The sequence below is a fragment of the Apteryx rowi genome, unplaced genomic scaffold, assembly GCF_003343035.1.
Source record: "Apteryx rowi isolate R43461 unplaced genomic scaffold, aptRow1 scaffold_19, whole genome shotgun sequence".
Lineage (NCBI taxonomy): Eukaryota > Metazoa > Chordata > Aves > Apterygiformes > Apterygidae > Apteryx > Apteryx rowi.
In genome coordinates this window covers 2,330,733-2,343,870 of record NW_020448196.1, presented here as the reverse complement: position 1 = coordinate 2,343,870, position 13,138 = coordinate 2,330,733, and the positions used below count along the sequence as shown (strand labels likewise).

General features: G+C 38.8%; 1 protein-coding gene across 2 annotated transcripts in view; it reads left to right on the top strand.

Annotated features, from left to right (window-relative positions):
• MED27 (mediator complex subunit 27) overlaps nucleotides 1–13,138 on the top strand; it is a 101,137-nt gene that overhangs the window by 55,225 nt on the left and 32,774 nt on the right. The window lies entirely within an intron of this gene.

Here is a 13,138-nt window from a genome sequence, read left to right as displayed (position 1 = left end):
TAGGAAGATGCAGTGCTGTCTGTTGGGTATGATACTCTGAAAGATTACTCTAGACAGTTTTTAATTTAAAAAAAAATACTGGACCTCTTTCACAAAGATGCTTTAAGCTGACAGTGTAACTGTATAATGTGAACAGCCAACTCAAGAAAAGGAAAAATATAAGCAGAATGCTTAATACAAAGAAAACTGAAGTAACCTTGCATTAAAGTACATTATCAATCATCTCCGTATTTAAAATTTCATCTGTGTGCAGGGAGTGTCTTTAGTCGGTGCAAAAATGTAATTAAATCTTCTCATGATAGTGATTCATAGCTGACCCTCTCTTTATTGGAGCATCTTAGTAGAATAATAAACCACTCCCTGCTGAGAGCCACCGCCACTGACAGACAAGCAAGACACTTTGGCTGCTGATGAGGAAAGGTTGATCAGGCTGGTGGTGTCGTCAGTCTGCAAGAAACCTTTTCTTGCCCCTTTTGTAGCAGAAGACGCCCTCAGGCAGAGTTGCAAAGCTCTGGCTCGTGACCATCCAGGAGCCCGTCCAGTCCTGGGGTACTTCATGCCCCTCGCTCACATTAGGGTGGGCAGCGTCTTTTATTTATTTATTTATTTGTTTTCTTATATAAAGACTGTTAAACACCTATTTACTATCAAAAGGTATCTGGAAATTTGGATCCTCTCTACTTTGGGTGACCAACTTGATGTATCTTACAGGAACTTGTTTTTCATAGTGCTTTGAGCCCCGTACTCTTGAAGTGGATGCTCAGAATAGCATATACCTTATATGATAACTTAGCTGGAAACAAAGCTAGGCAGTTTTAATAATCGTGTTTGTACTTCCTTAAGGAGATCATCATTCCTTGTTTTCATTTATACAGTTTTCTCTGCTAATGTACTTATATAAACAGAATTGTATTTATTTTTAAATAGGCTGAAAATTTATCCCTGATAGCACTGGACACAGTAGTTCTAAAGTAGCTATCCTACTTTAGATACATATGGCTTTAAAAGCTGCTTTATGTTTCAATTTTAGGGATGCTTTTTAGGTAATGTAAAGAAATGCATGCACAGAAATATACTTATGAATAGAATCTATTTATTTACTACAGGTTCTTTTTGGTTGGTTGGGGTTTTTTGGCTTTCACCCAGGTCTCAGCCCTGCTAAGTACTTTGCTCTGCCTGTGCAGCACAGTGGAGAGCACGCAGGCAAAGCGGAGATTGAGCATTTGAAAAGCCACAGTGAACCTAAAGCCTTTCTGATCTTCACAGTGGTTGCACACTGATCCTTGTGTATGAGGGGAAATAACATCAGATGAGGAAAAAACTGATTACAGGAGTGGGAAAATGGCCAAAAAGGTGTTGTGGGTTTCTGGGGCGGCTTTGCTGCGGTGTCGGGGCTGTGTTTGGCAAGCCCAGGAGCAACTGGCAGGATGAGCAGTTTCCTTGAACAGACTCTGTTTACTTCTGCTGGTGGTGGTGGTGGTAGCATTGAAAGGTTGCTTAAGGGAATTAATCTGCCTCCCTACTGATTTTCAGTGGAAGCCACGTGATTCATTTCCATAACCCCTATAAAGATCTCAAGCTGAAGAAACTTGCTCTGGAATGAGAGCAACTTGTTTAAAAAGCCGCAGTGGAGGAGAAGCGATGCAAAGCGTTGTTTAGAAAGTAATATTTTGAAGGGCAGCTTCTCCCAAAATGTTTGCGCTGGAAGAGTCTTAAGTTTATAAATACCTAATTGTACTCGTTATATGCAGTTTTCCTACTGAAGGGGTGTAAAAATGACCTTGCAGAGGAGACTTCTACTAAACCCGAGTTTTAAGATAGATTTCCCAGCTCTGTAGTATCACAGGCAGATCGAAATATTTGGTCAAAGCATAATCCTGAAGAGAAATCTCAGGCCTAATTATGAAATTCCCTCAAGAAAACTTAAAAAGTAGGAGCTCATAAAACTTGAAATAGGTATCTGGTAAAAGTTTGTGTAATAAAATGATTGCACTGGATTGTATGTGTTGCTTTTTTTAACCATATTTAATCTTTTTGTTTCTTCATTTTTCCCCCCCCCTCTATAAAAAGTTAAATAAGGGTTTGGATATCTGTTGTTGTATCAGGTGGAAGCTGGTGGAGTTCAGGGTACAAAGGACTGGAGATGTTCCTTTTCTGAAAAGGCGAGAATGAGGGCTTTCCATTTAAGCGTTAATCCACTCTTAATTTCCAAAGCGGGCCTGTGAGTCTGAATGCCTGCTTATGGCTTCGCTGAATGCACTGCTTGAGATGCTCTGTTTTAGGATACCAAAGGCCAGATTCTGCCCCTAAATCAGGTGGGTTGCCCAGGGTCAAACAGGAGGAGATGGAGACTCGGCTGCCCTGGCCGCAGCAGGGGCTGCTGGCTGCCAGCGTCGGAGGGTCGTGTTGGTCGTTCTGTGGCACTGACCGTCCCGGTCCCTGTCTCCAAACGTGTCTGTTACTACTTACAGTCATAAAAGTGCTTTTGTAATCCCGATCCACGTAGCTCATTGAGAACTATTTAAGAGCCACCAAGCATGGATTAAAAAAAAATTTTTTTTAACACTTTTAATGGGTCTTCTGTATTCAAGGACTCCTCATGTGTAAATTGATATTTGAAGAAGTAATAAGTTTTCTATGTGGGGGCCTTCTATCTTGTTGCTTTTTTGTTTGCTTTTTTTTGGTTTTGTTTTTGGAATAAGTATAAACAGGTCTGTCTGGGGGGGGGTGTACACACATGCACAGCTACTATGAGCTTTCTTTTATAGAATGACAAGCTTTAAGGCCTTTTTTTGGCATAATAAAGCACGATTTGGTAACTTCATTCACAAGCTCAATAAAAGTTGCTGGATACAGTTAATATGACTGAACGGTTTGTGGCCACCCATCCATACTTTATTCTTCAAAACTGTGTTCCAGGTTTTGAGAACACACCATGAAAACACAATCTGAGTTACTGATAATCCAAGGAACATGACCAAATATTACACACTGAGTGCAGTAATACTGTTGTCATTATTCCAGTATATAGTGTACTTTTTTTTTCCTTCACATTGACTTTCTTTCATAATTACAGAAGAACAGATTGATCTTAAGTATCCTTAAAGGCTGTTATCAAGTATTATAAGTACCTTTAGAAATAGTGCTATTAAGGCTTGCCCGTTTTTACCATGGTTTATCATTTTAATAAAGTACTAGATCCTGAAGTGAAAGCCCTTTTTGAGTGCTGCTTGAGTGCTTGAAGTCTACTGATAAGGCCTAAAATTGAGTCTTTGCTACTTAGTGTTTCCATTTTCTATAGGAATAATGTAATTCTAAAGGAAAAAATCAGATATATAATCATATGTCACTGTGAGGACCTCAGACAAAGGCCTTATTTTTAATCATTGAGATCTTAATGCCTTCGTGTCTGTGGTGCAAGGCTTTTTTTTCCTGGATTGTGTTTTTTCTTTTGCCCAATTTGCTCTTTCAGGCACTTCAAATTCAAATAGTCATAGTCTTCCTCCTAACTATGCATAGATATTAGCATGATTACAAGCTTTAGAAACCTATCTGTAAAATGCAGCAGGAATCCAGTACAGATTCTAAGGTAATAGATAGCACTAAGTCTTAGCTTACATCTGCAAGAATATAACAGTTTTTGATAACCATTGAGTATCTTTGTTCCAATAGCTTCTAACAGGGCATGAAATATTAGATATGGTAGAATAAATAACCATACAACACACACTGTGCGTTAGATAATGAAGGCTGAAGGTCTGGTACACATGCTGGTGCCTGCATTAGATGCTGACCCAGCAGAGACAATAAGCTGTTGTGTTTTTAGCCAAAGGTAAAAGAAACATTTGATAAGGATGAAAAATCCCACTGAGACAGATCTTTTTTTAGCATAGTGAACTGTTGTGAACTTAAAGAATGATTTAAAGCTACACGATACTGCATTCATACTATCGGCATGTGATTTAACTAGGGGGCACTTTTTAAAGCAGAGACCATTAGGGCTTTGGTGACTAAACTGATATAAATAAAACCTGTCTTATGAAATGCTCTGCTCTTCTGTTTTGATATTGTTAAAAATCCTCCAGAGAACTATATCCTTAATCCTCCCTTCTTCGCATCCTCTCTAATTTTTGTTGCCTTCCCTAAGTTCTGGCGCTTGGTGTTTCTAACATAAATGATCTCTTCCTTCCAGCAGTGCTGCTAATATGGTCAGGCATCATGCATAAAAAGGTCTATGTGCAAAACATGGTATGTTTCTTACTCATCAATCTCTCAACCCAAAGGTAAAATCTCACTGGCCTTGATAGGTATAGAATACGTAATAGGTATCATGCATCATCTGTAGCCTTTCATAAAAGGCGGTAAGTATTGTAATTTCTGCTCTGCTGAGGGAGAAATAAAGTACAAAGCAAGAAAGCGAGAAGACTTTTTCCCAATAACTCTTCAATAGTAGAGCCGAAAATAGTGTTAAAAGCATGAATTCGGGAGTGACAGTATGCAGTAATGTATAGCATCAGTCAGTCCAAGCAATTGCACCTTTACCATCTGCAGGGAGCCCTGTTCACTTTGCTTAGGAATCTGGTTTTCGGCTCACCTGCCTGGCCAAGTTAGCCCATTAGCTCTTCTAGAAACAGGCCTGACCTTGATGCATTATTTTGAGGTCTCTGTTAAAGCAGCATCTGGTGTCTGCAGAGCATCAGCGTGTCACAACTTATTCCTCTTTCTTGCTCTCCCTCACTGCATGATTCACTAGTAAGTGCTTGAAAGGTGGTTGGTTTCACATTGCAACGTAGACCTGAGCAGCCTGAGATGAGCTCTGCTAACCTCCTGGTGATGGAGAGGATGGGGATTATCCATCTCTCTGATACTCCGTGGGGGAGTTGTTTGTTTTACCTGCAGACAGTTCTCTGTAAGGGCCAGCTGAATCTCTCAGCCCAGATTTCTTCTGAACAGTTCTGTTGGCTTAGCTTTACAGTAGGGAAACATGTATGGCCGTGTGCACGTTTAGCCTAATATGTGGGGCGCAAATGGCTTGACAAGTTAGGAGTAATTCAGGAACAGTCTTTGGAGATAAATGCTCATGTAACACTGATTCTCATCCAAGCCCCCCAAAATTACTGCTGTTAGCATTTATTGTTAGGTTGTGGAGCAACTTCTAATTTTACGAACAAGTGTGCTGTAAAGTGTTGCCTCTGAAATTCTGTTACTACTGATGTTGCATGGTTAGCCTTGTTCTTCCTTTCAAGGTACGTATAAAAGAAGATGTTTTGCACAAAGCACATGGACTGGTAGCAGGCTCAGACAAGCTCCTAGTAATGACTGTAAAGCAGATGCAGGCTAATTTTGTTAACCAGCATTCACACTTTCTGATATCCATATTCTTCCCTTGATTACTACTGTGAAGTTGAGGCATTTTGGAGAATATTCCATATAAGTACAAAAGGAAGCTGTTTCAACAGTATTAAAAATATCCGTGCGAATTTGACTGTAGGGTCGGTCTCTCTTTCTAACTACAACGTTTCCTTAAAGGTGTGCTATTTAAGGTGACACACTGGATTTTGATATTGTGAACAGAAGTCTTTTTGCTCTTATGACTTAAAAACCAAGCAAAACTATGCACTGAGAAAATGCATGTTTTCAGTGTGCATTAAGGAGATGTTCATATTTAACATAAATGTGTAGATGTCTGGAGACTGTTTGAGTTGATTCGCAGGCAGCTTTTCCATTTTGTTAGTATGTGGCATGAGAAGCTCCATGTGTGTTTGTACTGTCAGCTCATGCCTTTGAGGAAGTTCCTCGCCTGTGTAGACCATGTCACTTACCACTGCGTTCACAGTGGCACTGAAGAACGCAGAACTGCATCTGCGCTATAAACAGCATGTTATAAATAACCCATTTTACAATAAAACAGTATTTTGTTGTTGTACAATAATAGAATGATACCGATCTAGAGTATTCCTGGCCCATGCTGTTTGCTCTCAGCCTTAATTGTGCTGGCTCAGAGTGTGTGCAGCCACTTATTGAGCTGAATTATGAAATTGGTTTAGATTTTAAATCAATACTTTTTTTTCTTTTTCTTTTTTCTTTTTTTTTTCCAGATTAGTTCTTTGATCCAGCTCTCCCAGCACGGCACGGTTGAGGAGGCTGTACTTTGCAGCCTGGGGAAGGGGATGTATCAATACCTTATGTCACTATTGCTGCTGACGACTGAAAATTGTTGAATCACAACCTCAGCTTTCTAAATGTCTTTATAAATCCAACCCTTAAATGCTCTGTCTTGGCTTCTAGAGAACTGTCCAAACTCCTTAACATACACTTTTAAGTGCTGTACCAGGTTTGGCCTTTTGTGAGTGATAAGTGCAGATGGTTAAGTGTTTGATACAGCAATACATGCATATGCTTTTGAAGCAGACCACCCTGTGTTTATATGTAAACACTTCTAGATTATTTAGGCACATGACTTAATCTCTTGCATCCACTAAATAATGAAAAGTAATTTCTCTATGACCAAAATAACATTCCTAGCAAAGTCAAAAATAAGTGAACTTACACAAAAAAAAGGAAGGCGGCCTTCTTTCAGGTTTGAGGTTGAGTCTTTCAGCACTTTCAAATGCACGTTGTGTTACTTCTCCACTGCAAGGCTGAGCTAAGATGAGCATGAATCTTGGTCCAAAATAGCTTAGAGAATTTGTCCCTTACAGTCCACCCAGGTTGGCTTGTTTCCTCCCACCCCTGCGGATTCATAGTACAGAGATGCTGCAGGGCTGAAGCTCCCTGCTGCTTGTCGCATGTTGTAGCCCCAAGACTGATGAACTGCACGTAACTCAAGCGCTTTGGTTTTGCCCCTTCTACCCTCAGTTATCTCATGGCAGTTTGAAATCAGCTAGGTATTTGAAAAAAGTTATCTTCGTTTATAACGTATCATGGATAACGAATTCCCGACAGGAATGGGGGCATTGAAGGAGTAGTAGAAGAAAGAGTTTGCGTGCAGATGATAAAGGAGTGGAAGGACACCAGAGGAGCAGTAGTTAGGAACCTGGCTGGAGTCTTCCCCCAGTAGCAGCTTTGAAGCTGGATGAAAAAAGGGAGAGGAAACCATCGAAGCAGTTGGTTCAGAAAGGACCGGAGGACGGCGATGCAGCAACGAGACCAGAGAGCCTGGCAAGGAAGCTTATAGTAGCTGGGGGGGAAGTTGGTCAAAACAGGCAAGTGATTTTAGTACAGGCTTCGGGAGACATAAGCATTTTCAAAGAGGTTTTAGAGAGGAAAAGGGCAAGTGCTGAAAATAACAGTAAGAACCGCAGCAAAAACCTGTGGAATTTGGGGAAGGAGGCAGAGACGTCCGGGTTTGAGGTGCATATGCCACAGCTTGTGCCAGCTGTCTAATTGAATGTCTTGAGACTGGAAGTTGCTTTCTCTGCGTGAGAGCTGTTGGATTTCTTTTCACGCTCTTCACTGCCTATCCAAGCAGGAAGTGTCATTTCACGAAAGCTGGCAGAGGTCACTGTTTTAATAACTATTGTTAATTGATGCTTCTCAAAAGCCTTCTCTCAAGTTGAATTTGTAACATGCAGAGACTTGCACAGCAGGTAGCTGAATCAAATTATAACTTTAAGCTCATGATTAATAAATTATACTAGAGCTGTGACTATTTGTGTGTTTTAAAATACAATATTTCCGTAGTCGTGTTGTCTCACAACTGTTTATTCTCTTTGTAAAATCTATATCTAAAATTCTGCCACTGCTAATAGCTTTAAGTTGCGTATTTAGCCTAGTTTTGTAAAAACTAGTTGTTCCTTAAGTCCTGGTGGATTGCAGTCAGGCTTTTTGCACCAGTGCCTGCGTTAGTGAATGCTGCAGACGTTAGCAAGAGTTTACAGGACCAGCCCATACTTCTGAAAAATCAGATGCGCGAAAAGTAATTAGCTATAATGAAAATAGTAACTAAAACAGAATCTGGGAGACAGAATTTAAAAACAAGCAAGTAAAACACTGTTATAGTAAACAAGAGAGTATGTGTGGAGAGTTTCTTCTACTGCTCTCCAGAATATAGTGAATCCCAGATTTAACATTTTAAGAGTTTGTCTTCATTCCAGTGTGGTGTATTCCACCCTGAGTATGAGCATGGTGTGTAAGGGAAGGTTAAGCTCCGTTGTATTACAAATGCGTATTCCTCTCTCTTGCTCTCTAAGGTCATGTAGCAAAATCTTTTTTCTTCCCAAAGCCCTCCTCCCCAAATTATTATTATTACCTACATTTCTAATTTTTAAATTATTGTATTGAGTGGAAAAAATGAACAGCATGCAAGGTAAACACTGTGTGGGATAAATGCTATTTAAATCTTGTCTAAACTGCTAAACATCACACTAACATTGGATCACTGGATCTAATCCAGTGGGGAAAAAAAAGAGAGGTCATGTTAGAGAACTATGCCATCTGTCCAGTATAGAATTGAAAGGCATTTATAATGAATTACTTTTCCATATTACTGTCTTTTGGGGGAGAGCTTGGTGTGAATCAGAGAGTGTTACAAGAGCATTTATCTACAAAGACAGTTCCTGAATTATTTCTGCCTTGTCAACCTGATCTTTTAGTATGCGTTTTTTAGTTTAGCATTTTGCAGAACTAATTAGTCCATTAGAAACAGTAGTTCCTAACTGGCTTCAGAAGTGTCTTCTATCTCTTCCAGGCGTTGTTCTTCTAATACAGACTAAGGGATGTATGTATATGTATATGTGTATTGGCAAAATTGCTGAGAGATTTTCAAAGAATCTCTGCTACTTTATTCTAGAGTTGATTTATCTGCATGTTCATAACAGGAAAAAAGATTTAAGTTGGAGTGTGACATTTAGAATTAATTGTTGTCTTTGCTAATGTTTATGAAGTAGATTTTGTCTTTCACTCTTTCAGTATTAATATAGTATGCTTGTAGAAAAAAGTATTCCACTGCATTAAAAATAACGATTCACAGTGTGACAGCCTTGTAGAGCATTTGGTACTGGGTCTAATCTTACTGGCTGGGTTCTATTGCACATTCAGATGCACACCCCTGAACAATACTATTTATCATTTTAAAATAAAGATTTTTCTGTCAAAGATATAATTTTAAGACCTCCTTTAAAAAATCATGAATCTGTGTCCTAAGGAGAGAAGAATGAGGAAAAAATGGGAGAGGGAAATTGTTAAAAACCTGCTATTAAAGCTTCTTTAAAAATCCTCCCTTTGACTAGTGAAATTGCTTTAGTATTTGATATGCTTTGACAATCGGAAGCCCTGCTGGTCTGGGCTGTTGTTCCTTACTGACCAGGATGCATCCGGGGCTGGATTAGGACGCAGTTATTGATGAAGTTGCTTGAAGCTCTTTTGAATGGGACGGGACTAACTGAAGATGTTACAATTATAAGGTGTTAGTGAATTGTCTTCTGAGGCCTTGAAGAATAAGTAAGATGAAATTCTGTCTACGAAGAGTTTAAGTACTGTGCTATAATTGAATGCAGGGGCTGCTGGGTATGATCTGAATTGCAGAATCCGCCGCTGTTTCAGACCTTTCCGAGTGCCCTTTGCACGACGGAGGAGCTATGGGAAGGGAGGGCGTATGTTCAGACAATTTTTTTAGCCCTTCATAGGTGGAGCAATTCCTGTTTGAGGGCAAGAGGGGAAGTTACTACTGAATAATGCCAGGTTGTTTTTCATGCTGAGACTTCCATGTCTTTTTTTTTTTTTTTTTTTTTTTTTTTCTTTAAATTGAGGGTTTTTTTTTTTTTTTCATTTTTTTTTTTTTTTTTTTTTTTTGGTTTCTCTTTTTTTTTTTTTTTTTTTTTTTTTTTTTTTTTTCCTTAAGATGAAGAGATGCCTGATGTTTCACACACTCTATTTCCATTTGCTTTTCCCTGCTCTGCATTATTTTTCTTTATATTTATAAATGCTCATTCCAAGCAGTGTCATTTGTAAGTAGGAGAAAACTGAGATGGGGTAAGTACACTAAAAGTCTTCTGCGCTAGTAGCGAAAGTAAAAGTAGACCTTTCTCCATCCGTAAGTGCTACGCTCTGAGACTGTATAAGAAGTTCTGTAACGTAAATAGGAACCATAATATTTTGAAGTTGTTATAACTGATTTGATGGAGGTGTGTAAATTGTGACTCTGCTTATTTTGGCACTAAATTAATGTATTTCAATTTTGCAAAATAATTTCTAGGCAGCAGCTTTTTCACTGACCCTCTTTCCAGACAGCCCCAGGAGTGCACTTTATCTTGTCTCTGTCACGTATTCTTCAGATTTCTCTAAAACCATCACAAGTTAAACTTCTTACGTTACTTTGCTATGTCTGACTTACCATATCTGTCTCTTGTCAAGATGTTTTACCAGATGTCCTCTCTGAAGGGCATCTCTATAGAAGAATTTTGCCTCAGATTAGGTTGTTTGTCATCTCATATTTGAGGCCGTCATGTAGTCAGGCTAATTTAGTAATTATGCGTGCATCTTTGCAGAATCCTTCTGCTCCGATGAGTCCTCAGGAAACCCTGACGTCTGCTTTGGAAAAAGGCAAAGGGGCAAAACAATGAGATGTGCATCAATGTTTTATTATATTGGTCTTGGAGTTCCTCTGTCATCCTCTTGCCTGAGAATGGAAGAAAAAGGTTCCCTGTGTGGCCGGTCCTGTGAATTGCTGTGCCTTGCCGAAGAAAAACATCCCAAAATGCTTCTTGTGTGACTACTGACCTATAAAGAGCACTGCAAAATTAACAGGTTTCTAAACCCAAGGTGTCATAGTAATTCATCTTTAAAATCTTTAAAAAGCTGGTTAGCACAAACAACCGAGTCTTGGAAGATTTGTGTTCTGTATCAATTAACTTTTTAACCACTTGGCTAACTGTATGCTTGACTTATTAAAAGGCAGGCTTTTCACAAGCTTCGAATCCCCTGTTCTGTCTTATACCAGTCTTTTCTGAAAGAAAAATCAGGGCTTTTGTCTTTATAAAACGACCATTGGGTTTGAGTCAAGTTTCAAGGCACACAATCAAGACAAGTTTTGCATTTAAAAATAATCAGATCTTCAACTATTCCTTAAACTGATTACTTCCAACTAGCCTGCATCACATTTTCAAAGGATAAATATAGATGTCCACTGGGATTTTTCAGAATTGCCTAAGCAGATTAAATGTCTAACTCCAACTGATATTTGTATAATTTAAAATCACTTTAATTTTCCTTTCTTAATGCAGCATAGACTATGTCAGTGTGCAGGCAGCCCTTGTTTTATGACTGCAACTTTGTATTTTGTTTGGTTTTAATTTGTTATCACCCAAAACTTGGAAAATTCAAGTGTTTAAGATATGCAATCATTTGCATCATGATGTCCAAAGCTATAATATGCATTCCTAACTGTATGCTAATCAAGAAATACAGAATTACTTCTTGCCTTCTCCTCAGGCAATGATCTCTGTTCACACACAAGTGACAGCTGAATTTGTTTGCCGAGCCTGGAGTAACTGCATTTAAGAAACAATATTAACTCTCTCATGCGGTATAAAAAAAATGTGTATGGGATAAAGTAATGTTTAAAATGACTTAAGTGCATACTGTTGATGTGCAGAGTCCTCATCCTGAAGCACTGTCTTACGTGTATCCTGTTTTACCATGCTAAGGAGTTCTTGGCTTATGGTTGTTTTGACTTTGTTGATCAGCAAGCAAGCTGTTAATGAGTCATTCAAATGAATGAGAACTTTTTTTTTCTTGCAACTAGAAGTGTGGATTAAGATTTTCATGGTAAATGGTCATAACTAATTCCATTCTCTTGTTACTTTGAAAGTGGACTGACTGCTCCAGTTGCATAAGTATACCTTTCTTGACTTTGTGGTGGTGTTTTTTAATGCCTTGCAAAATAGCAATTGGAGCCTAATACCTGATTTTTTTTTTTTATTTTTTATTTTTAACAACTAATATCAGGACTGATTTATTTTAAGGAGCATTGAGAAGCCAGAGTTGGGCAGGTTGGTTTATGAAAAATGTTCTTCCCTTGCTTATTTTTAATTTCTGTCTTTCTTGATTCTCTTGTTCATTCTGTAATGAAGTGGTTTCAGTCCCATCTTCCCCTGAAAGTGTTTAGTGATTTGGATGAATTGAGTGAATTGTGTTACGCTTTGAGATGTGCATGTGTATAATCCATGGGTTTGGTGACTCTGGGGGCCTGCTGTGGTGCCTGGGAGATGTGGCAAGTTCAGCAGCAGCTGGCTTGGCCTAGTCTCTGGTGTTTGGAGTATGTCCGTCTGTGGGAACTTTGCAGCTGAGAACAAGGTGAGTGAGACTGTGGGATTATTTTAGGGATAGGAAGGAACCTTCTCCCATTATAGGCTGTAAATTGTGTAATGATTTTCTTAACTCTTAATATAAGGTGATGTGACAACAGTTGCAAAGCCAAATTTTTGGTCTTTTATTCATAAGCTGTAACAGTATTCATGACTAGTTCTTACTATATTTGTTCATGCGTGCATATTCAGTAACGTGCAAAAGATGTAGTCTGGAACTAGAACTTGGCTGCTCTTTTATTATTTACAGTTGCATATTTAAAGCTGTTGTTAAGTGCACTAGGTATGTATAGTCCTTTACAAGCAAACACAATGAGCAGGTTCCAGCCCCGAGGAGCTAAGTTCCCAAACTCAGTGGAGTGAATTCTGACTTCCAGTCTGGATTCCAGGGAATAAAACACTGTTTCCTAGCTTTATCTCAGTTATCCTGTTTTGCCAGTCTACTGCATCTTCTTTCTACTTGTTTCTCATTGTCCCACCACTAACAAAAAGAAAGACAAGGACAGAAGATGCAAATACTTTTAATGTTGTGGGGCAACCCTTTGTAGTTTGATATTGACTGACAAAACACTACTGTCACTGTTTTTTGTTGTTGTTGTTGTTGTTTTTAAAGAAGAATAACAACAGAGTTAAAACCAGGAACTTGATAGCTTTCCTTATCTTTTTGGAAATGCAGGACAATCACTGAAGAGTAGGTGTCTGGTGAGGGCTCGTGGAGAATAGCAGCTGGCCTTATGTTATTGAGAATTAATACTTATATTAGTAGCCAAAAGGAAGCATAGAAACATCATTGATAAATTTTGTAGATGAGGTAAAGGTAGGGGGAACTGAAA